This window comes from Urocitellus parryii, chromosome 7, assembly GCF_045843805.1.
Source record: "Urocitellus parryii isolate mUroPar1 chromosome 7, mUroPar1.hap1, whole genome shotgun sequence".
Lineage (NCBI taxonomy): Eukaryota > Metazoa > Chordata > Mammalia > Rodentia > Sciuridae > Urocitellus > Urocitellus parryii.
In genome coordinates, this window is record NC_135537.1 from 87,558,655 (window position 1) to 87,580,760 (window position 22,106).

The 22,106-nt window shown below is 51.5% G+C and overlaps 1 pseudogene; it reads right to left on the minus strand.

Annotated features, from left to right (window-relative positions):
* Nucleotides 1-1,839: 1,839 nt before the first annotated feature.
* On the minus strand, nt 1,840-16,341 carry LOC144256018 (ribosome quality control complex subunit TCF25-like; annotated as a pseudogene).
* Between the last annotated feature and the right edge of the window lie 5,765 nt (nt 16,342-22,106).

The following is a 22,106-nucleotide window of genomic DNA, read 5'->3' on the forward strand; positions in this document are numbered from 1 at the left end:
ATCAGGGATGGGGAGATGGGTGGAGCAAGGCCAGGGTCAGGGATGGGGAGCTGGCTGTGGGAATAAGGCCAGGGTGAGGGCAGGGGGCTGGGTGGAGCAAGGCCTGGGTCAGGGATGGGGGACTGACTGTGGGAGCAAGGTACAGACTTACAAGGTGGGTCAGGGATGGGGGGCTGGCTTTGGGAGTAAGGCTTGGGTCAGGGATTGGGGGCTGGCTGTAGGAGCAAGGTCTGGGTCAGGAATGTGGTGCTGGGTGGAGCAAGGTCAAGGTCAGAGATGGGGGGCTGGCTTTGGGAGCAAGCCTGGGTCAGGGATGCGGAGCTGGGTGGAGCAATGACTGGGTCAGGGATGGCGGGCTGTCTGTGGGAGCAAGACCTGGATCAGTGATGGGGAGCTGGATAGACCAAGGCCAAGGTCAGGGATGGGGAGCTGGCTGTGCAAGCAAGGCCTGGGTCAGGGATGGGGGGCTGGGTGGAGCAAGGCCAGGTTCAGGGATGGTGAGCTGGGTGGAGGAAGGCCTATGTCAGGGATGGGGGACTGGCTGTGGGAGCAACGCCAGGGTCAGGGATGGGGAGCTGGGTAGAGCAAGGCCCAGGTCAGGGATGGGGAGCTGGCTGTGGGAGCAAGGCCAGGGTCAGGGATGGGGAGCTGGCTGTGGGAGAAAGGCCTGGGTCAGGGATGGGGGGCTGGGTGGAGCAAGGCCAGGGTCAGGGATGGGGAGCTGGGTGGAGCAAGGCCTCGGTTAGGGATGGGGGACTGGCTGTGGGAACAAGGCCAGGGTCAGGGATGCTGGACTGGCTGTGGGAGCAAGGCCAGGGTCAGGGATGGGGGATTGGCTTTGGGAGCAAGGCCAGGGTCAGTGATGGGGAGCTGGGTGGAGCAAGGCTTGGGTCAGGGATGGGGGACTGGCTGTGGGAACAAGGCCTGGGTTGCTGGGTGGAACAAGGCCAAGGTCAGGGATGGGGAGCTGGGTGGAGCAAGGACTGGGTCAGGGATAGGGGGCTGGCTGTGGAGCAAGGCCTGGTCAGGGATGGGGAGCTGGCTTTGGGAGCAAGGCTTGGGTCAGGTATTGGGGTCTGGCTGTGGGAGCAAGGCCTGGGTCAGGGATGGGGAGCTGGGTGGAGCAAGTCCAAGGTCAGGGATGGGGAGCTGGCTGTGGGAGCAAGTCCTGGGTCAGGGATGGGGGGCTGGCTGTGGGAATAAGGCCAGGGTCAGGGATGGGGAGCTGGCTGTGGGAGCAAGGCCTGGGTCAGGGATGGGGAACTGGCTTTGGGAGCAAAGCCTGGGTCAGGGATGGGGGACTGGCTTTGGGAGCAAGCCCAGGGTCAGGGATGGGGGACTGGCTTTGGGAGCAAGCCCACGGTCAGGGATGGGGAGCTGGGTGGAGCAAGGCCTAGGTCAGGGATAGGGGGCTGGCTTTGGGAGCAAGACCTGGGTCATGGATGGGGAGCTGGGTGGTGCAAGGCCAAGGTCAGGGATGGGGAGCTGGGTGTGGGAGCAAGGCCAGGGTCAGGGATGGGGAGCTGGTTGGAGCAAGGCCTGGGTCAGGGATGGGGGACTGGCTGTGGGAGCAAAGCCTGGGTCATGGATGGGGGACTGGCTTTGGGAGCAAGCCCACGGTCAGGGATGGGGAGCTGGGTGGAGCAAGGCCTAGGTCAGGGGTAGGGGGCTGGCTTTGGGAGCAAGACCTGGGTCATGGATGGGGAGCTGGGTGGCGCAAGGCCAAGGTCAATGATGGGGAGCTGGGTGTGGGAGCAAGGCCAGGGTCAGGGATGGGGAGCTGGCTGTGGGAACAAGGCCAAGGTCAGAGATGGGGAGCAGGGTGGATCAAGGCCAAGGTCAGGGATGTGGAGCTGGGTAGAGCAAGTCCAGTGTCAGGGCAGGGGGCTGGCTGTGGGAGCAAGGCCAAGGTCAGGGATAGGGAGCTGGCTGTGGGAGCAAGATCAGGGTGCAGCATGGGGGCTGGCTTTGGAGCAAAGCCTGTGTCAGTTTGGGGCCTGACTGTGGGAGCAAAGCCTGTGAGCAGACCCCCCAGCAGGACCTTCTGGAGCAAAAAGAGGCTGTCTCTCAGCTACTGATGGACAGTCCACCTCCTGAAGGGAGGGCATACAGGTCTGCGACTTTGAATCAGTGCTGTCTGTGCTCCTCAGCTGACTGAGTTGCTCAGTGTACATTTGTGTCTGCAGAGAGCAAGTGCAGAGGACGAAGGCTGGCTAGGGGACGGGGATTCTGGGGTGGACCCCCATAACATGTTTTTCTTTCATTTATGTTTTCTTTTTATTTCTGGTACTGGGGATTGAACCCAGGGGTACTCTACCACTAAGCCACATCCCCAGCCTTTTTATTTTTCAAATCTTATATATATTTTTAGTTCTAAATGGACACAATATCTTTATTTTATTATTATTTCTATGTGGTACTGAGGATCAAACCCAGTGCCTCACAAGTTCAAGGCAAGTGCTCCACCACTGAACCACAACTCCAGCCCCCTTTATTTTTTACTTTGAGACACGGTCTCGGTGATTTGTTGAGGCTGGATCCCCCTCCTCAGCCTCCAGAGTTGCTGGGATCATAGGCTGTGCCACTACACCTGGCTGACTCCTCTGTATTTTTTATGAGAAACATGAAAAAGGTGATACGTGCCAATGCAGAACATGGAACATACCAGCAATGAGAGCCCCTCTGCCCACAGCCAGTGCCTGTGGGTCATGCTGTCTGACCTTAAGTCCTGCTGCCCACTCCTGTCAAAAGGCATCTCGTGAACCTCATGTCTTAGGCCAGAGGCCATTTACTTGACCCACCAGTGTTTCTCTTCAGACGTAAGGTGACCCATATGTGGACACAGACTCCAGGCCTTCCTTAGGGGACAGTAACCAGCATCCCCAGGGATTTCCTGTCTCCGAGATTGCCACCAGGCTGAAGCAGGTTTCCAGGAGACAGAGCCACACACACACCCTGACCCTGCGGTGCAGAGTGCACCTGCACCCCTCCACTGCCCTGAGGGTAAGCGAGGGCCCCCAGGAGGCGACGAAGATGCCCACCAGGAGTTATCCCAGCAGGGCACCAAGGCTCTACCTTATCTCAGCATCTGGTCCAAAGAAGCGGTGATTGGAGACGGTGGCATCGGGCCGCACACTGCAGTACTCGAGCAAGGGCATGAGGACTGTAGGAGGAAGCAGAGGCTCAGGTGCTCAGTGGCCAGGACAAGGACCCGGGGCCCTGTGGGCCCTGATCACAGACATGACTGGAGTCGTGACATCACAGAGGCTGCAAGGCCACGGGGTCCTTGAGTCTGACCAGCGTTCCGAGCTGCTGCAGGGGGAGTGGCTGAGGATGGGGGTCCACAAAGGATGAGCAGGTACCTCTGCACCCTGGAGGCAGACCCTTGTCCTCCAAGTGCCCTTCCACATCTCAGGGAGACTTGCCATCACCCTTCAAGTATGAGCAACAGACCCTAGGACAGACTGGTGGGAGTGGGGTCGGCCAGTGCCCTGGAGGAGGTGACCCCACAGGGCCCCAGGGTAAGGACAGTGGCCAACACATGGTCACGGGCTCTGGGTGTCCAGTCCTCTGGGTCAGGGCCTCTCCAGCTCTAGTACTGTCCCCATGCAGTACTCTCCGGCTGAGTAGGCAGGGCCTCCCTACACTGCCCACATGACAAGACCCTGCCAGAGGCAGCTGCTGGGAAAGCCTGCCTACCAACTGCCTCCCAGGGACAAGCCGCAGTAGGGTCTCTCCTGAGGGATAGCCATGGCAGCTCTGTTATTCAACATGGGCCCCATGGCCCTGTGTCCCCCACCTCGGCTGGCCTACCGAGGGCTCCCAGTTGCATTGAACCCGAGGGGGACAGAGGTGGCTGCTGGGATGATGGGCTGAACCCTGAGTTGGTGAGCTGGCTCTGCTCCTGACAGGGAGCTCTGGACACTGCAGGTGGGTCTGCCTGTGCTCGCGTCCACCCAGTGCTGGGGCCTCTCCATGGCTTCGTCAGAGCCAACAAAGCAGTGCTGACTCTGGGACTTCCCCTCAGAGGGGCAGTCACTGAGTGTGTGCACACCTCTGTCACAAACACTCCTACCCTCAAGTGCAAGGACAGCCTCCTCTAGAGGGTCACTTCCTGTGTGCTTGTGGAGAAGGTTCGCCACCCGCCGCCTGAGTAGGCAGCAGCCCCCTGGGCCTGCCCTGGGTGCAGATAGAGGCCTAGTGTGTGGGGGGGCACCCTGGAAATGCAGGGCCATACCACACACTGCCTCTGGATCAGGTCCAGGCCCCACTCAACCCTCTGCTGCTGTTTCTCTCCCTAACACTAAACACCAATGTGCATACCCTGTATCTCTCTCCTGCCCTGTAACTAACTGCAAAGTTAGTGGACACACAGTTTGTCCCTCACCCAAGGCCCCCTCCCACCTGGCTGGCATGCAGTTGGCCTGCTGAGGTGGATAATCAGCTAATTGCAACATCAGAAGTTTTTAGGCTGGCTGGAGAACACATCTTTCTTTAAGCACAAGGCAGGGCTGGGACCAGGTCTCTACCCTCAGGAAGAACCACTGCACAGGCCAGCGTGGTACCTACCTCCAGGGAACATGGTGAGTGCCTGCTGGATCAAGAGGGAGGCCTTCTCTCTGGCAGAGCTGAGCTCATGCTGGGGGAGGTCTGTCTGCGGAATCAACAGGAAGTATGCCAATGGAACTGAGAAGGCAAAATTTGGGAGCTGCGACAGGTTCCGATGAGCCTACAAGGGAGCAAGAGGCCAGGTGAGGGGCCTTCCTTCTGTGAGGACCAGGGGCACCACAGTGAGCTGACAAAGCGGGCCACCCCCACACCTGGATGGAGGACTTGCTCCACCTGGGGGTCTTCAATGTGCAGAAGGGCAACGTCAGTGGGAAAAGAGCTCTGTTGAGCCCCTCAGGCTCAGCACTGTGGGGGACAGGAGCGACTCCCTCTCCCCACACAGCAGGGTCCAGAATGAAGGCAGCCAAGCTATACTGCCCCCACCTAGAGGGGCCACTACCCTCTTCAAACATTTCCCCGCCTTTCTCTGTGTGTGATGTAACAGACATGATCTACTCCATGCTTTTCCATTAACAGGGAATGCTCGTCTCCACAGAGTTCTGTAATCTTATAAACCACCACAAACATTCCTCTGTGGCTGGTTCTGGGGACCCCGTGGGTTTCTTATAGCCATTCTCCTGAGCTCCTGGAATCTCTGTAAACTAGATCCCTGGAAGTGAGACTTCTTGGTCAACTGTATAAAGAGTTATGTGATTTTAAATGATTTACCTGTTTTCCATTACTTATTTTTTATGAAAAATGGTTTTCTTTATTCACGAAAAATATGTACTGTGAAAGGTTCAAGCAGAAAAGTAGAACAAGTAGAGGCCCCTCCCCCTCCGCCCCTCCTAGGCCTGAGCCCCCTCTGGACAAGCTCTGTTCAGCTGTTTGTCCCACTCAGTTTGCAGCGGCTACACTAAAGCGAGAGGTGAGACTGACCTTCACACGTGAGCCTGACCCATGACACCTACACTGCTGCTTCGACTGTGTGCACACCCCACCTGTAGCAAGATAGTGCATGCTCTCTAGCACTCAGTGGAGCCCAAGACAAACCCCACTCTCCTGGGTCTGGGGCCCCAGGATGGCAGGTGGCATTTATGTGCGACTCTGACCTGGAACATGTAACCAATCGTGACTACCCAGATTGTCGTCCCCACACTCAGGACCTAGGGTCCCTGTCAGCCCTGCATCACAACCTCCCTCACTGAGTGGCTGTCCCTTTCTGTGCCTAGCATGCCCAGCTCTGTGGTCTGCCTGACTGTCCATTACTAAGCACCATCTCTACACGCACACTCGATGCAGTTGTGTGCTCATCTTGGGGTTCTGATGCAAGGCTGCTTCCCTCTGGGAAGACCTGATTCTGCTCAACAGCAGAGATGAGGGAGACTAAAGGGCAGGAGGTCCCTGGATCCCACCCTGGCTCTGCTTCATGGCCTCACCATGGCTACTAGTCACACTGCAAGCGCATACCTACCTCCCACTCCTGGAAGAGGCGGATCAAGTACTCATAGTTCCGGGCCCGCAAGGCCAGGTGGTCGACAAGCAGCAGCATGCACAGCAGGTCCTCATGTGGCTCAAGGCTTCGCAGGCAGCACAGTGAGGGAAGAGCAAAGAGAGCAAGGAAAATGTCAGGGCCCAGGGTCTCTGCAGCCCAGAAGCCCCTGCCGTGAGGACTGGCTGGAGTGGATCCCTGGTGGACACTCACCTCAGGATGAGCTTGCAGAATTCCAGTGCGGTGCGAGGGCAGCCACGCTTCTCCAGGAAGCTCATCTGCTTGTAGAGGGCCAGGTAGAAGCTCCTACATCCAAAAAGGTCCATGTGAGTTCAAGTGGCAGCAAACAGCAGAGCAGCCTCTGAGGGCCACCTGGCTCCATGCCAGTGTCCAGGTCCTCATACGAGTCTGCGAATGCCTTTTGTGTCTGGGGGAAGCTTTGTGTGTGCCTGAAGAGCTGAACACACACAAATGTACTGGAAGTTTTTTAAAAAATTTTGTTGTTGGGGCTGGGATTGTGGCTCAGCTGTAGAGCGCTCGCCTAGCACAGGCGGGACCTGGATTTGACCCTCAGCACCACATTAAAAAAAGGCACTGTGTTGTGTCCATCTACAACTAAAAAATAAATATTTAAAAAAAGGGTTTAAAAAAATTTTGTTGTTGTAGATGGACAGAATATTTTTTATTTTATTTATTTTTATGTGGTGCTGCTGAAGATCAAACCAGTGCTTCTCATGTGCTAGGCAAGAGCTCTGCTACTGAGCTACAGCCTCAGCTCCCTGAAAACCAAGCTTTTTGAAATCATTATCTTGCTTTTGGTTTGCTACTTATTATTCAAGGGAAATGAGCTAAAAATGGTTATAATTATGATCTTAATTTACCCTCAAATTTCAATGGCGCTACTGTTGGGTACATAAAGCTGTGTGACTTTAGTCATCCTGTAGACTTATTTTTAGAACTGAGAGTTTACTAGAAAAAGAAACCAGTGGAGAAAGTCTAGACAGAGTGCCCAGTGCAGCCAAGTTGCTGCACTGAGACAGGGCATGGTGGCCATAAGGTGGGGGCCATGCCACAGCCAAGCAGCGCTGCCCAGAGCAGCAAGAATATACACAGGATAGCAGGGAGACTGCTGCGGTCATGCAGGCTTGCCTTGGGGCTGATGCCAGAGGTGGTCAGCACAGAAATGTCATAAAGCAGAGCATAGACCCAGGTCTGTTCTGTCAGGCTGAATCTGACTTAAGCATCACTGATTTAAGAATGAAGACACAGGCCTGTGAGGCCTGCAGAAATATCCCAGGCCCACAGGGAGGGCTGCCCTCAGGAGAGGCAGCTCACCTGTTCTCGGGTCTGCGGTAGTCCAGTTGGCATGTCCCACTGGTGAGACTGAACAGGGGGTGGAAGGCACACTCCATGCTGTACAGCGCTCGCTCTGTGGGCAGCAACACAGAGGCAGGAGTCAGCCACAGAAGGCGCCTGCAACTCCCAAGACCCCAAACAAGCGAAGCACTGGAAAGAAGGGGTCACAGAATTGGGACCCTGTAATGGGACCTCCTAGGTTTCCCTAGTGCCACGGCATTAATTGCAGCCACAGAACTTGTGAGCCTGAATGAGAAACGCCCTCGACACCATGGGGTGCAACTGCCACATGTCCTGTTCATGCCCAGTCCCCAGGTGATACAAACACGGCCTAGACACCCACAGCAGCGTGCACGCACACACGGAAGAGCAACCAGAACCACCAACTGATGAAGGATTCACCAACCACGTCTGTCCAAAGCGGGAGTACTATCCAGCCAAGAGCACACGCAAACCTGGGTCACACCACACATGGGGAACACAACCATGGGCAGAGACCACGCACAGTGCTTCCACTGAATGGCTCCCCACACAGGTATGGCCACGGAGAGTCTGGCCAGAAGTCAGGGGTTCTGGGGCCTGGGGGGAGATAGAAGATGGCAGGCTGTTTTCCTGGAATGGACTGCAGTGATGGCTGCCCAGTTCTGGGACACACTAAACCAGGCATGACACACCTTCCACAAAGTGCTACATGACAATGTCCTGCCACCTGCATCTGCTCTAGTGGCGAGAACAGGCAGGCTGCACTGCCTACTGGGTCTTACCTATGAGGTCTCGTGCCATCTCCTGATCCTCTTGAAAGTGGCAGGCATCACTGAGCTGCAGAAGTGAGTCCACATGGTAGGGGCTTGTCTGGAGCAGAACCTACCAGAAAAGAAGGGCAGCTCGGGAGGAAGGTCACAGGCAGGGACCCACAGGACACCCCTGCAGTCCACCAGGACCTGTGCACACCAGGAGACGTGATCACCAGGTGACAGACGAAATTCCCTTTGGACTCCAGGTGTGCACAGCTATTACCCAGCCAAGGCCTGGACCTGGCTCCAGGTGGGAACTGGAGACACTGCCTGCCCAGTGGGGCTGTATTGGCTCCCAGGTCTCAGGACAGAGGACTGAAAGCAAGCAGGTTCCCGCCCCCCCTACGTGGGGGACATGGGGCCAGCAGGATCTATATGCTCCCCCTACCTCCCCAGTGAGGCCCAAGACAGAGGCAGCACCTGGGAAGGACCATAGTGCCACTACACGCAGCTCCCAGCAGGAGAGCACCTGAGTGCCAAGTCTCTCCACAGTGCCCCTCGGGTCCGGGGGCCCCACTGCCAGGGGAGCAGCTCCCCGGGCACTGACCCTCCACCCACTGGCAGCTGCGGGGCCCATGCACCACAATGTTGTTTGGCTCCATGGACTCCACGGCCACCAGGAATTTGTGCTGTGCCTGCTGGTACTCCTCACTGTGTGAGGCAAAGAAAGGCCTTTTTTCGATTCCAACAGCCGCATAGACAGACCTGGCAGGTGAGAGTGCACAGAGAGGGTGTGCTGGAGGCCAGGACATGGCGCCTCTACAGAACACAGTAGCCCCAACAGTCTCCCTTGTACTGTTCTCAGAAAGGACTCTGTGATACCAACCCACTCGATCTGAGAGGTCTCACAGGTCACCCAGGCCTGGGGCTGGGCTGCCTCTGGGCCAGAGGCTGACGTCCGGGGACTCTCTCAGAACACCTGGGCCTGCTTCCCACTGCTTGCTTGGGCTGTCCTGGGAGCTGGCCTCCGTCTGCTTTCCACAAAGACTCACTTCTCTATAGAATTCAGATGAGCTCCGAGAAAGGATGGAGCCTAAGTGGCCCAGGACAACAAACCTCAGGGATGGGAGCATGGAGGTTCATCTGGGTGCCCGATCACGTCTGGTTGGGACCAGCAGCCAGGGTGGCTGTGAGGGGCTGGGGCAGGAGGCGTGCAGTGGGCACAGGGCCAGGTCAGAGGCCTTGGCCATGTGTAACCCCTGACCAAATACGGTTCTGCTCCTTTTGTGTGACTGTGTGGAGGGACCATTTCCTATGGTTAACCTGAAAACCTCAGTCTGCTAAGACAACCGCTAAATGGCCAATGGTTCTCATGGGCTTTCCCTGAGCTACTCCCTCCTGAGAGCCCGGCCCAAGGTCCAAGTCCTGCAGATTGAGACAATGAGCCCCTATCTCTACCATGTTTGGGTTCCTTTGTTAGAAGGGCAAGAGGCCTGGTGGGAACAGAAGATACATGAGAGGCATCAGGGTTGATCCTACAAGCACAGGTCTCGAACTCCCAGGCGATCCTCACTGGGAGTCCAAGGGGATTCTTCTAGAATCCCCAACCCCACAGGCACAGCAGGTGAGGTGCATTGGTTACCACCCTCCATACATGTCCTTCACACACCCACGACCTCTTCTACAGTATGTGCCCCATCAACCTGCAGAGGGCTGTCTGGGTGCTTCTCTACGCTGTGCAGCCGATGCCCAGAGAGGGCATTCACTTCCTACCCTGCACCTTCTGCATGGCTGTTTTCTTTAAACGTAAAACCATCATACATTATTGATTTTTAAAAATATTTTTAGTTGTCATTGGACACAATAGCTTTATATTGCTTATTTAGTTTTATGTGGTGTTAGGAATCGAACCCAAGGCCTCATACATGCTAGGCAAGCGCTCTACCACTAAGCTACAACCCCAGCCCCCAAATTATCATAATGTGAAAACAAACTCAAGGGCTGAGGATGCAGCTCAGCAGCAGAGCCCAGCCTGGCATGTGTGGCTTGGAGGGCTCCGGCTCAGTGCCAGCACACACACACACACACACACACACACAAAAAAAAAAAAAAAACACTTAAAAATGCAAGCCTCTGTTCAGCTGTTTCCTGTAGCATGGCACCCAGAGGACGAGGCAGACAGCAAGGAAGTTGAGAGCTTCTGCACAGGTCAGGCCAGCTGGGGACATACAGGTTGCTGCACCCTCAGGAACACCATACCTCACATGCAGCTGCACATGGTGCTGCAAGGCCCACCCGGAAGGCACTGAGGACAGCATGCCAGCCCCGTGCTGCAGGAGTGACAGACTCACCTGGCTTGCTGTACAGCGGCCAGGTGCTCTTGGGGGTCGTCAGCCACGTGCACTTGGGGTATACACGCTGCCTCTGTCGCGGCCTGGGGAGGAGGAGACAGGCACAGCTTTACCTCCACGGGCCAGGGGCCAGGCTGGCCGCCCAATCCCTCCAGCTCTCCCTGGAGGCAGAGCAGTGGGCAGGGGTTCTGCTCCTTTTGTGTGACTGTGTGGAGGGACCATTTCCTATGGTTACGGAGGGAGAGCAAAGCACTGCTGCGTGAAGAGGGGACCCCAGCTGCGACCTGTGAAAGCAGCTACCATCAGGTCCAGGGGAACAGGGAGGCCAACAGTCCAGCACGAAGGCAAGAGGGACAAAAAGGAAACAAAAGTGAAACCCTAGAACATGGTGCAGAGCAGGAGCTCAGGGCCACTGAAATTCCCTGAGCAAACGAGCTGCTTCCTGTGGGACAGGCTGCACAGGAGGAATGCCTGGCAATGGCCAGAGGCAAATTAGGGAAGTGGACCTCTGACCCAGAGCCCAGCAATATGACTCCAATCTTTGAAAAGGAAAACATGGAAACAATGAGGAAAACTGAGGAGGAAATTGGCATATTTCTGCAAGGAAGAAGACCGAGAGCAGAGTGTTGAGGGTCCTCAGGCACCCAGCTCCCTGTGACTCTTGGGTGAGTGACAAGTTGAGGGTACCAGGCCCCCTTTGGGCAAGAGTTCTTAGCTGCTGTTAGGGGGTCTGGCTCCCTTGCCAGGTGGCATCTTAGCCAAGCCTGGAAGGGCTGCACCCTGAGCTGAGTAATGGGATGTGGATGTGTGTAGACCAATCTCTAGGCTTTTTAGCAGTGCCCTATTTCACTAAAACAAAACAAGGAATAAGGAGCTGGACTACCCGGAACAGGACAAAACAGCATCTTTCTTTTCTCAAAAAGAGACATGAAAACTGTGTGAGAAGAACAAATACACAAAAAGAAAAGCATGGCCAGAGGCTGAGAGGCACAACATGGCACAACTCTGCACATGCAGCAAGCAGTGGAAAGGAAACCACCGGTGCCTGGAAGTCTACAGCATCCTGAGCACTGCCAGGTCTGTCTGAGGTGAGCTGCCAGCCCTAAGTCTAGGGGAGGAGGCAGCCCTGACGGATGCTGGAGGGAGGGTCAGGAGGAGCACCTTAAGGGTCGCAACACAGGGGGTGTGGAGACAGCACAGACAGGGGGAAGGGAGCAGACCCCATCTGTCTCAGGAGGAAGTCAGATTTCCCCCAAAGATCAGTGCACAGCTATATGGAAACCCTGAATGGTCACCAGGAGGGAGGAACAGAAAGGAGCTAAGGTTTGGTCTCTGAACAACAGGACAAGGGTGGGGGACCAAGAAGGAGGGAACCACAGCTTTTCACTGGACATACTTCAGTAGGACTTAAATTTTTGAAGAAACAAACAACAAAAAAGTGTGCTCCTATAAAGGTAGTAAGTGAGATGACCTGATTACAGACCTGTGGTCCTGGCTGCCTGGGAAGCTGAGGGGGAGGCCCATGCAGACTCATGAGTGTGCGACCAGCCTGGGAAGCATGGAGGGCCTCATCTCAAAAATAGATACATAAAACTGAAATATGCAGGGGGCAGCTCAGAGGTGTGTGGCTCAGAGGTGTGTGGCTGTGGGTTCACTCCCTAGAACCACAAAAACTAAAAAACAAATGTAATAATTAACTAATGACTGATAATAACTATAATTAACAAAAATAAGATGATGCAAAAATGTAACACAGCGGCAGACAGACAGAGCTGGGCTGAGCGGCAGAACTCAGCCTGAGCAGCGCAGGTAGTGGCTCATGTAAGTGCTTTTCACAAATAACCCAAAACACACACAAGTCAGAAACCTATGATTATTCAAACACTTAAAAACAAAAATACAAGGCAAAAACTATTAAACACAAGGAAAGTGGGAACAAACGAAGTCTGAAAATAATCCTTGGCCCACTCATGACCCAACAGACACCAGTCAGACAAGGGCGCCACGTGCACACCTCACGCAGTTTCAAGGCACTGTGTGGTTGCGGATGTAGCTGAGGACGACCCAGTGCAGGTGGGCCTTGGCGGCACCGTTCCTGGGAGGGCAGCTGGGCAAGGCGCAGGTACTCGAGGAAACCCACAGTGGGCCACTTCTCGGAGGGCTGCATGGATGCAGGGGGCCTGCAGCCAAGGTGTGGACAGGCCTATCCTTAGCCTAACAAAGAACCCTGTGCATCAGGCACAGAAGACACCTGGGACTCCGACATGCCAAAGCCAGCACAGCTACCTCGAGAGGCGTGCAGAAAGGCCTGGGGACATGGCCACAGGTGATGGGAATAAGAGGGAACATTTCTACACTGCTTCAGAGCTTTAACAAAAAGCATTCAGCTCTATAATCAGAAAACACATACTTAAAAAGACACAAGCTTCCGGATGTTTTGGTACGGAGATGGAGAGTGGAAATCCCACCTCCTACAGAAAGTCCCAGGATGGGCCCTGACTTCCCCTGGAAAAGCCAAGGGACACTCCACTGCCTGCTCACCATCAGTTGACACTGCAGAAGCTGACTAGCCAGGAACGAGTTAGGTGACATAAAACTGATCTCAGAACCCAAACTTTTTGTCATTTTTCCTGCTGGTGGAGAAACAAAATGGATCTGGCTAAAATTTCAGGATTCAAAGTTTAACAGCTTGTTGGACCTTTTTAAAAATATGGGGTGTACAGTTGAGAAGGTGTGAAACAGCCTGGCCTCCTGGCATCTCAGCCACCTGCCCAGGCCCTGGAAGGGCTCCGTCTGTCCAGTGTGGCTTTCAGTACTCTCCCCCAGGGTTTTCAATGGCTCCCCCACCCATAAGAAATGAAAGCAGGTAAAAACAGCTTGAGAATGCAGCTACTGTGGGCCTTACCTTTGCTCCCCAAGGACTGCTCGAGCACCAAAATACCATTTTAGTTCTGTGTCTGGATTCAAGTGTCTAGAATGTGGGAAATGTGAGGAAGAAAAATTAAGTCAGGCTTTCCTACAATGACTCGAAATTGCAGAAAGCTAAGTAAGAGTCCAGCCAAGAACAATGATTTTGGCCTTGAAAGGTGATTTCTAGGCCTGCTTTCTTTAAATCTGCCACCTGCAATAGGACCTGACCACTGCTGGCCCCATGGGGCACCCAAGGGATGCAGTGGGTCACTGCTAGGAGAGAACCTGGGGTAGGTCTCCCCTGCGGGTCCAGTGTTCATCTGCCAGGCTTCGTACAGGGAGCATGCACCCTGACACGGAGTGGAGGGCCTCAACGATACAGGCAGCTTGCTTGTCAAAGCTGGCAAAGATCAGGTTTCATTAAGCACCCACCAAACCAACAGATGGGTGATCGTCCAAGGGTGACACTACACTGGTACAGCTCAAAACGCCTCATGAGACATACAAAGGCAAGCTGTTTGGAAGTCCTGATGGTGCCACACCCGTGTCTACTCAGAGGCCAAGGCAGGAGGACTCCTTGTTAGAGGCTGGTCTCAGCTACTTAGCAAGCCCTAAGCAAGCTAACAATACCCAGTCTCAAAATCAAAAATGAAAAGGAGCCAGGTGCAGTGATGCTTGGGTATAATCCTAGCATCCAGGAAGATCGAAAATTTGAGGACCGCCTCAGCAAATTAGTGAGGCCCTAAGCAACTTGGTGAGATCCTGCCTCAAAAAAATAAAAAGGGCTGGGGAATGGTAAAGCACCCCTGGATTCAATCCTCAGTACCAAAAAAAAGTCCTTTGAAACACAGATGTCTTTTCCTTACTTCTTTCTCCTTTTTTTCTACTTCCTAAATGTTTAATAATGAACTCTTAACACTTCTAAATAAATAAATACAGCAAACTGTCCTCTTTCTAAATCACTCCTCCCCGTCAAAATCAGAGGCCGAGGCCATACCTGTGCTCCACATACAGGACATGCTTCCTGGAGCTCAGTGGTGGGGGACCCGGGCGGCTGAGCCCACTGCCATCCTCAATCCTCTCCAAGATGCGGTCGATATCCTCCAACCCACTTTCCTAAAAGCCCAGAAGGAACTGTTAATCGCCACACTGGCTTCACTCCAAGTGCTGTGACAACCAATAACAAGGAGTTACTTTGAAAAGTTATTTGGTATGTACTTTCTAAAAGATGATCTAACTCAGAAGGAGGAGATGTATTATAGGAGGAAGCTCAGAACCATCACTAATCCAGAAGGCCCTGGGAACCATTGGGCCAGAGAGCCACACTTCATGTCTCACAGGTGAGCTCACATCCTCAGGTGAATGGAACTGGGACCTGTGACTCCAACTAAACAGCAACAAAGCTACCACCTCTCTTCAGGACGAACAATGAGACAAAGAGGATCAAGGCAAGAACGGAAACGTGCTGACTGAGGGGGATCTGGTCTGTGGGCTTCCACACCCAGCACCCCTCATGCACTGGCGGGATGAAGGCTGGGTGAACAGCAACAGGGAGCAGGACTGGGAAAGGACTCTCCCTGCAGAGGGCAGCTGGGACACGGAGACCAGGAGTAGGCCATGACAACCAAGGAACAAAGGGGCAAATCACAAGCAAAACTGTAGGTGACTCTTCTTTGTCCTTGACCTCTTAGATAGTTATACTCCTGACAGGAAAAAAATGAAGACATCAAATAAAATGGTCTTCTCCCAGCACCACCGTAAAGGACACGGCCCAAGGGGCACAGAGGGATTGGGCAGGGGCCAGTCAAGTCTGGTTGCATACCAAGGCTTCTCCTGTACTGTTTTTCTTATTTTTCTGCTTCTTTTCCTTCTTCCAGAGTTTTCCACTTGCATTAGACTAATAAAAATGTTTTAATAAATGGAGAGAGAAGCAAAATCTTAAAAACTGAGAACCAAAGCAGCAAGCCAGCACCACTTGGAGCACCTGCGGCCCCTCACATCCTTCTGCAGCAGGACCCTGCTCGTACCCCCTGCTGTCAGTGTGGCCTCTCTCTCCCACCCTGCCCTGCTGCAGAGCTAGTCCAGGCTGCCTGGGGCGCCAAACTGCCCCTGACTGGGCCAGCTCCTCTGGGCAGCAAGAAGCTCCTCACCAGAAGTGGTTGCTCCCAGAAGGCACAGAGCTGCCTGGAGCACAGTGGGCAGCAGGCAGGGCAGGGACCTGCATGCAGTACCCCTGGGGCTGCCACTGATCTCAAGGACTTTAGCACAAACTTCATCAGGGTTCCCACGGAATCAGCCAAAGCAAATTCAGAAAATTATACCTCCAAGAAAAAGCCGACACAGGTGGCACGTGGCAGGATGCCACAGCCCTTCCCTGACATGCCAGCCTCCTTGTTACCACGGGGTCCCCATACCTGCTCTGGGGGTGCAGCCCTGGCCACATTTCCTTCTCTGGGTTTCCACGCTGAATCCTTCCTTTGTTTCCTGACACTGCAGCATCTGTTAACACACAACCAGACTTCTCTCCGTTCACCACCGGGTCGTCCTCAAGATCCTCGACGTTTATCTGGAGAAACAAACCGAGGGCATTTCTGCACAGGGGTCACAGTGTACATGGCGAAGTAGAGCTGAGCCAGATGTGAAGACGACTTGCCATGCCTGTCACCCCAGAGACTCTATTTGGGAGGCTGAGTCAGGAGGAAGGCAAATTTGAGGCCAGCCTGAGCAACCTCAGTGACAAAGTGAAAAATAGAGGGCTGGGGGTATAGTTTAGTGGTAGATCACCCCTGAGTTCAATTCCAATACTTCAAACTAAAAAAAAGGGGGGGGCATATTATAAGGATTATAATTTTCTAATATTGTTCTTGTTCATGGTAAAATAATTTTGTCCTCAAGTCTGATGAGGCAATTCTCCTGTCCCAGCCTCTAGAGTTACTGGGGTTACAGGCATGACCACTATGCCCAGCAGGGAGTTTTGTTCTTGATGCAATCAACATCAAATGACTAATTGTTGTCACCACTCTGGAAAACAGCATGGAGATTCCTCAGAAAATCTGGAGTGATACCACCATTTTACACAGTTATCCCACTCCTCAGTTTATACCCAAAGGACTAAGTTCTATAATGATACAGCCACATCAATGGTGATAGCAACTCAATTCACAATAGCTAAACTATGGAACCAACCTTGGTGCCCTTCAACAGATGAAAGGACAAAGAAAATGTGATTGGTATATATATATATATACACACACACACACACACACACACACAATGAAATATTAATCAGCTTTAAAAAAGAATAAAATTATGGCATTGCTGATAACTGGACAGAGCTGGAGAATATGATGCTAAGCAAAATAAGCCAATCTCGAAAAACCAAAGTGGAATATTGTCTCTGATATGTGAATGCTAATTCATAGCAAGTGGGAGTGGGGTGGCTAGGAAGACTAGACGCGCTCTGGATTAGATAGAGGGGAGTAAAAGGAAGGGAGGGGGGATGGAGGTAGGAAGAACAGTAAAATGAATTGGACATTATAACCCTATGTGCACATATGACTACATGAACGGTGAAACTGTACATCATGTACAACCAGAAAACAAGAAGTTATACTCCGTTTATGTATGATGTGTCAAAATACATTCTTTTTTTAAAAAAATATTTTTTAGTTTTTAGATGGACACAATATTTCATTTTTTTATGGTGCTGATGGAAACCAGTGCCTCATGCATGCTAGGTAGGCGCTCTACCACTGAGCCACAGCCCCAGCCCCTGTCAAAATGCATTCTACTGTCATGTGTAACTAATTAGAATATTTTTTTTTAATTATTTATGTATGACAGTGAAATGCATTACAATTCTTATTACATATACAGAGCACAATTTTTTGTATCTCTGGTTATATAAAAAGTATATTCATACCAATTAATGTCTTCATACGTGTACTTTGGATAATAATGTCCATAACATTCCACCATCATTTCTAACCCCATGCCCCCTCCCCTCCCTTCCCTTCCCACCCCACTGCCCTATCTAGAGTTTGTCTATTCCTCTCACGCTCTCCTTCCCTACCTATGAATCAGCCTCTTTATATCAGAGAAAACATTCAACATTTGCTTTTGGGGATTGGCTAACTTCACTCAGCATTATCTTCTCTAACTCTACCCATTTACCTGCAATGTCATGATTTTATTCTCTTTTATTGCTGAGTAACATTCCATTGTGTATATATGCCACATTTTTTTTAATCCATTCATCTGTTGAAGGGCATCTAGGTGGTTTCCACAGTTTATCAATTGTGAATTGTGCTGCTATAAACATTGAGTGGCCACATTCCTGTATTATGCTGTTTTTAAGTCCTCTGGGTGTAGAACGAGGAGAGGGATAGCTGGGTCAAATGGTGGTTCCATTCCCAATTTTCTAAGTAATCTCCATACTTGCTTTCCTTATTGGCTGCACCAATTTGCAGTACCACCAGCAGTGTATGAGTGTTCCCTTTTCCCCATACCCTCACCAACACTTGTTGTTTGTATTCATAATAGATGCCATTCTCACTGGAGTGAGATGAAATCTTAGAGTAGTTTTGATTTGCATTTCTCTAATTGCTAGTGATGATGAACACTTTTTCATATATTTTTTGACTGACTGTATATCATCTTCTGAGAAGTTCAGGACAAATAATTTTTTTTTAAATAAAATGACTATCACAGGTGTGGTTTTACATGCCTATAATCCTAGTGGCTGAGGCTAATCGCAGGTTCAAAGCCAGCCTCAGCAACTTATCAAAGCTGTAAGCATCCTAGTGAGAACTTGTCTCAAAAGAAAAAAAAATTGGGGCTGCAGTTGTGGCTCAGTGGTGGAGCGTTCACCTAACATGCGTGAGACACTGGGTTCAATCCTCATCACCATATAAAAATAAAATAATAAAATAAATATATTGTGCCCATCTATAACTAAAAAAAATTAAAAAATAAAAAAAAAATTTAAAAAGGGCTGGGGATGTGGCTTAGTAGTTAAGCACCCTTGGGTTCAATTCCCAGTACCAAAGGAAAAAAAAATCAAATGACTATCAAAAATAAAGATGACACAGTGTTGACAAGTTTAAAACCACCACAGCATTTCAAGTCTTTATTCCAGCCTAACAGCAGCAGCCTGAACACTGAAATTTATTTTTTTAAAAAAAAAATTTATTTAATAGCACAATTTAAACGTATTTCAATTACCATCAGGGAACAGCAACTATACTGAACACGAAAACAAGACAGACATACACACGCAATTCTTTGAAAGGGACTGAGGGAAAATTTTTCAATGCAATAAAGTAAACTCATGATTTTTAGGTATCTGGTTTCCACCAGCATGTCAAAGTAGCCACTTGTCCCAAATACTAAGACGTCCTGCTGCATAACATCATTTCACAATGGCTGCACTGCACTGTCACCCCTTAGCATTTGTGCGTGTGCAGGGGGGTGGGAGAATGTTTCCAGTCCCCTCTATGGAATGTGTCGTGTTTGCACAGAGCCTGTGCACACCTGTGTGTTCTGCCTCTCCTCTGCATCACCACATACCTAACCTAACTCAAATCCTGTCTCAGTAGCCTGCACACTGTGCTGTTCAGGGAGCGATGACAATAAACACATCTACACACAAGCAGCACAGCTGTGAGTTTGAGACACATTTCTACCTGTGGTTGGTGGGAGCTGCAGGTATGGAGGGCCAACTGCATCAGGTTACATTCCCCCTGTAAGCAAGCCCGTCCACCACAGAACTTAGGTCAGTTATGAGGTCAGGCCAATGCATTCACGTTCCGGCTGTGCAGTCATGAAGCAGCTCCATGTCATGCACACCTCTGCTTCCTCATACAGAACACTAACAAATGCTGTGCGTACAGGCACATATGCATGGTGCTGGGGATCAAACCAGGGCCTGTGCATGTGAAAACACTCCTATTATTTCCACCTATGAGTTATAAGGGCAAAAACCCATAGAACACTTGAATTGACTGAATAGAACCTCTTTGGAATCCATAGGCAGCAGCGAGATGAGCAGCCACATGTCTGCCCAGGTGTCAGTGCTCCATGCTCACAGAGCAGCCTGGGAATCCACCACAGGTAGCAAAATGTGAAAAGACGGTTCACAAAAGAAGACAAACAGGGACTGGGGTTGTGACTCAGCGGTAGAGCGATCACCTAGCACATGCGAGGCCCTGGGTTCGATCCTCAGCACCACATAAAAATAAAATAAGGATATTGTGTCCATCTACAACTAAAAATTATTAATAAAAAGAAGACAAACAAATGGACAATAGGCACATGGAAAGACACCCAACAACATCTTTATTGAAATGTAAATCAAAAGCCAGTGAGGAGCACTGTCCCTGCTGAGGGCTGGGGGCATAGGCTGCCAACACCAATCCCCTGGAGGCTGGAGCACCTTCAGCCTCACACAGCCCATAGGCAGGTGGGATAAAATGCTGGAGGAGCGCTCAGCACCTGCTGGTCCAAGTATACGCATCCACTCCCGATGCAGCAGTTCTCCCTGTAGATGCACCATCAGCCAAACTGAAACCCAAACCCACAAAACACCTGTCCTTAGAGCTCAGCAACTCCAGGCAGAGCAGCCCTAAACCAGAACTGAGTCAGACCCCTGAAACACCACGGATGAACACCCTGCAATACACTGCTACTCAGCAAGAAGGAGCTGACTGCGAAAACCCACAGCCTGCATGAAACTAAAAAGCACAGGCTAAGCAAGCGAGGACAGAAGGAAAGAGCACATTCTGGAAGACTCTGCTGGTGGGAAATGCAGACACAGGCAGGACTCACACACACGCAGGGAAAGAGGGCACAGGCTGCAGGGTGGCAAGCTATCAGAATGTGGTGTGGCACTCATGCTGTGCATGCCTCTGTGAAGACTCACTACATACCCCTGGGGTGCATCTGACTGCACTTCATCTGACTTAACTTCAGTAAGCTGTCTTTAGGACTCCCTGACTGAGACAGTAAAGGTGATTTCTAACCAAAGCCAAAGGAACACCCATGAGCCATGCATGACACCAAGGTCCACACTCTAGGCGGCAGGTGGGGACCAGGCCTATAGGTGTCTGCGTCCATTTCCCCGGGAGGCTTTTCTTCTAGAAAAGCTCTCTTGCTTCCTCCATTTCAACATCACATCATTTCCGTGCTTGCTGAGTGCCCACTGAGGGCCCAGCTTGTCTTCACCACAGTCCTACAAGGCCAAGGAAAGCATCCCCAAAGCTTTCATCAGGTATCTCATCAATGCTCCTACATCCAGAAGAGGTGGATCCCACATTGGAATGGAAGTCACTGACTCTACAGCCCAGGAGCCTGCACCCTGAGGAAGACATGCCTTCGGTCTTCCAGGAGGAGCTCTGTGCATGCCTGCTGGGTGGTGGGGACACACAGCTAGCAACAAAGTCCTTTCAGTAAGCAGACACTTCAGAACCAGGAAGCAACCCATGCAAAACACAAAGAAGAAACAAGTAATGTATACAGTATGTTCGCAGGTAACTGCCAGGAGATGGAAAAGGGCCAGAATAGAGGGAATGGAACTGTAGGGCAACTGTGACCATAATCAGACTGTATGTCGGTGTGATGGGGAAGAGACTCTGCCTCTGAGGGAGGAAAGATCCAGCCATGTGTTGGTACTTGAACGTGGGGAACTGTAGGCATAGAGGGCAGCAAAGGAAGGGCAGTGTGGCTGAGCAGAGCAGACTAGAAAAGCGAGTGAGGAGAGCTGTCTAGGCAGCCTGGACAAGCAGAGGTGGAGACTGGGAAGAATGGGTCACGATCCTGTGCACTTAGAGCCACGCAGGACTTTTCAATGGTTTGCACAAATGTCAAGACACCAGGGACATCTTGCAGGTGGCTGATCTTGGCATGTGGTTTTCAACAGAGACAGGGAAGCCTGAGGAGCAGGTAAGCCCTAGTCTGTAAGGTCAGGTGCATTTGGACACATGGATACAGATATAGAGCTCATGCACAAATCCAGAGACTGGAAAGGAGACCTAAGCCAGTGATACTAATATCCTCAAAAAGCAGGGGCCAGGGGTGCAGTTTGGTGGAAGAGGATACTTAGCATGCATGAGGCCCTGGGCTCAATCCCCAGCACCACAATGCAAGCTCCCAGCAACTGGAGAGGCTGAGACAGGAGGACCACCAGTTTGAAGCCAGCCTCAGCAATTCAGTGAGACATGCAGCAATTTAGCAATTTAGTAATAAAATGCCCCTGATTCAATCCCCAGTACAAAAGTCAAAACTAAACAACAAAAACAACACAACAAAACACCCCACACAACAAGCAGAAGGCTTACACAATCACAAAGCCCCAAGCCAATCTCTTGGACCAGAGTGATTTCAAGGAGGGATTCACATAAGCATCATTTTTTCCCATTCAGACATACAATCATCTCTTCTTTTTTTTTTTTTTCATAACCCTGAACACCTCTATTTCTCTATTCACCCACCAATTTTCACCAGCAGGGACAATATCATTGTGTGGTTTAGAGAGCACAAGTTTCAAATAAAAAAGCCTACATTTAATTATGTGTATGTGGGTTTTTTTTTTCTGTTTTCTTCTTTTGCAGTGCTAGGGATGGAGCCCTTGCCTCCAATGCCTGAGGCAAGGGATCCAGCACTGAGCCACAGCCCAGTATAAATTGAAGATGTCACCGCTGCTGTCAACATCACCCCCCT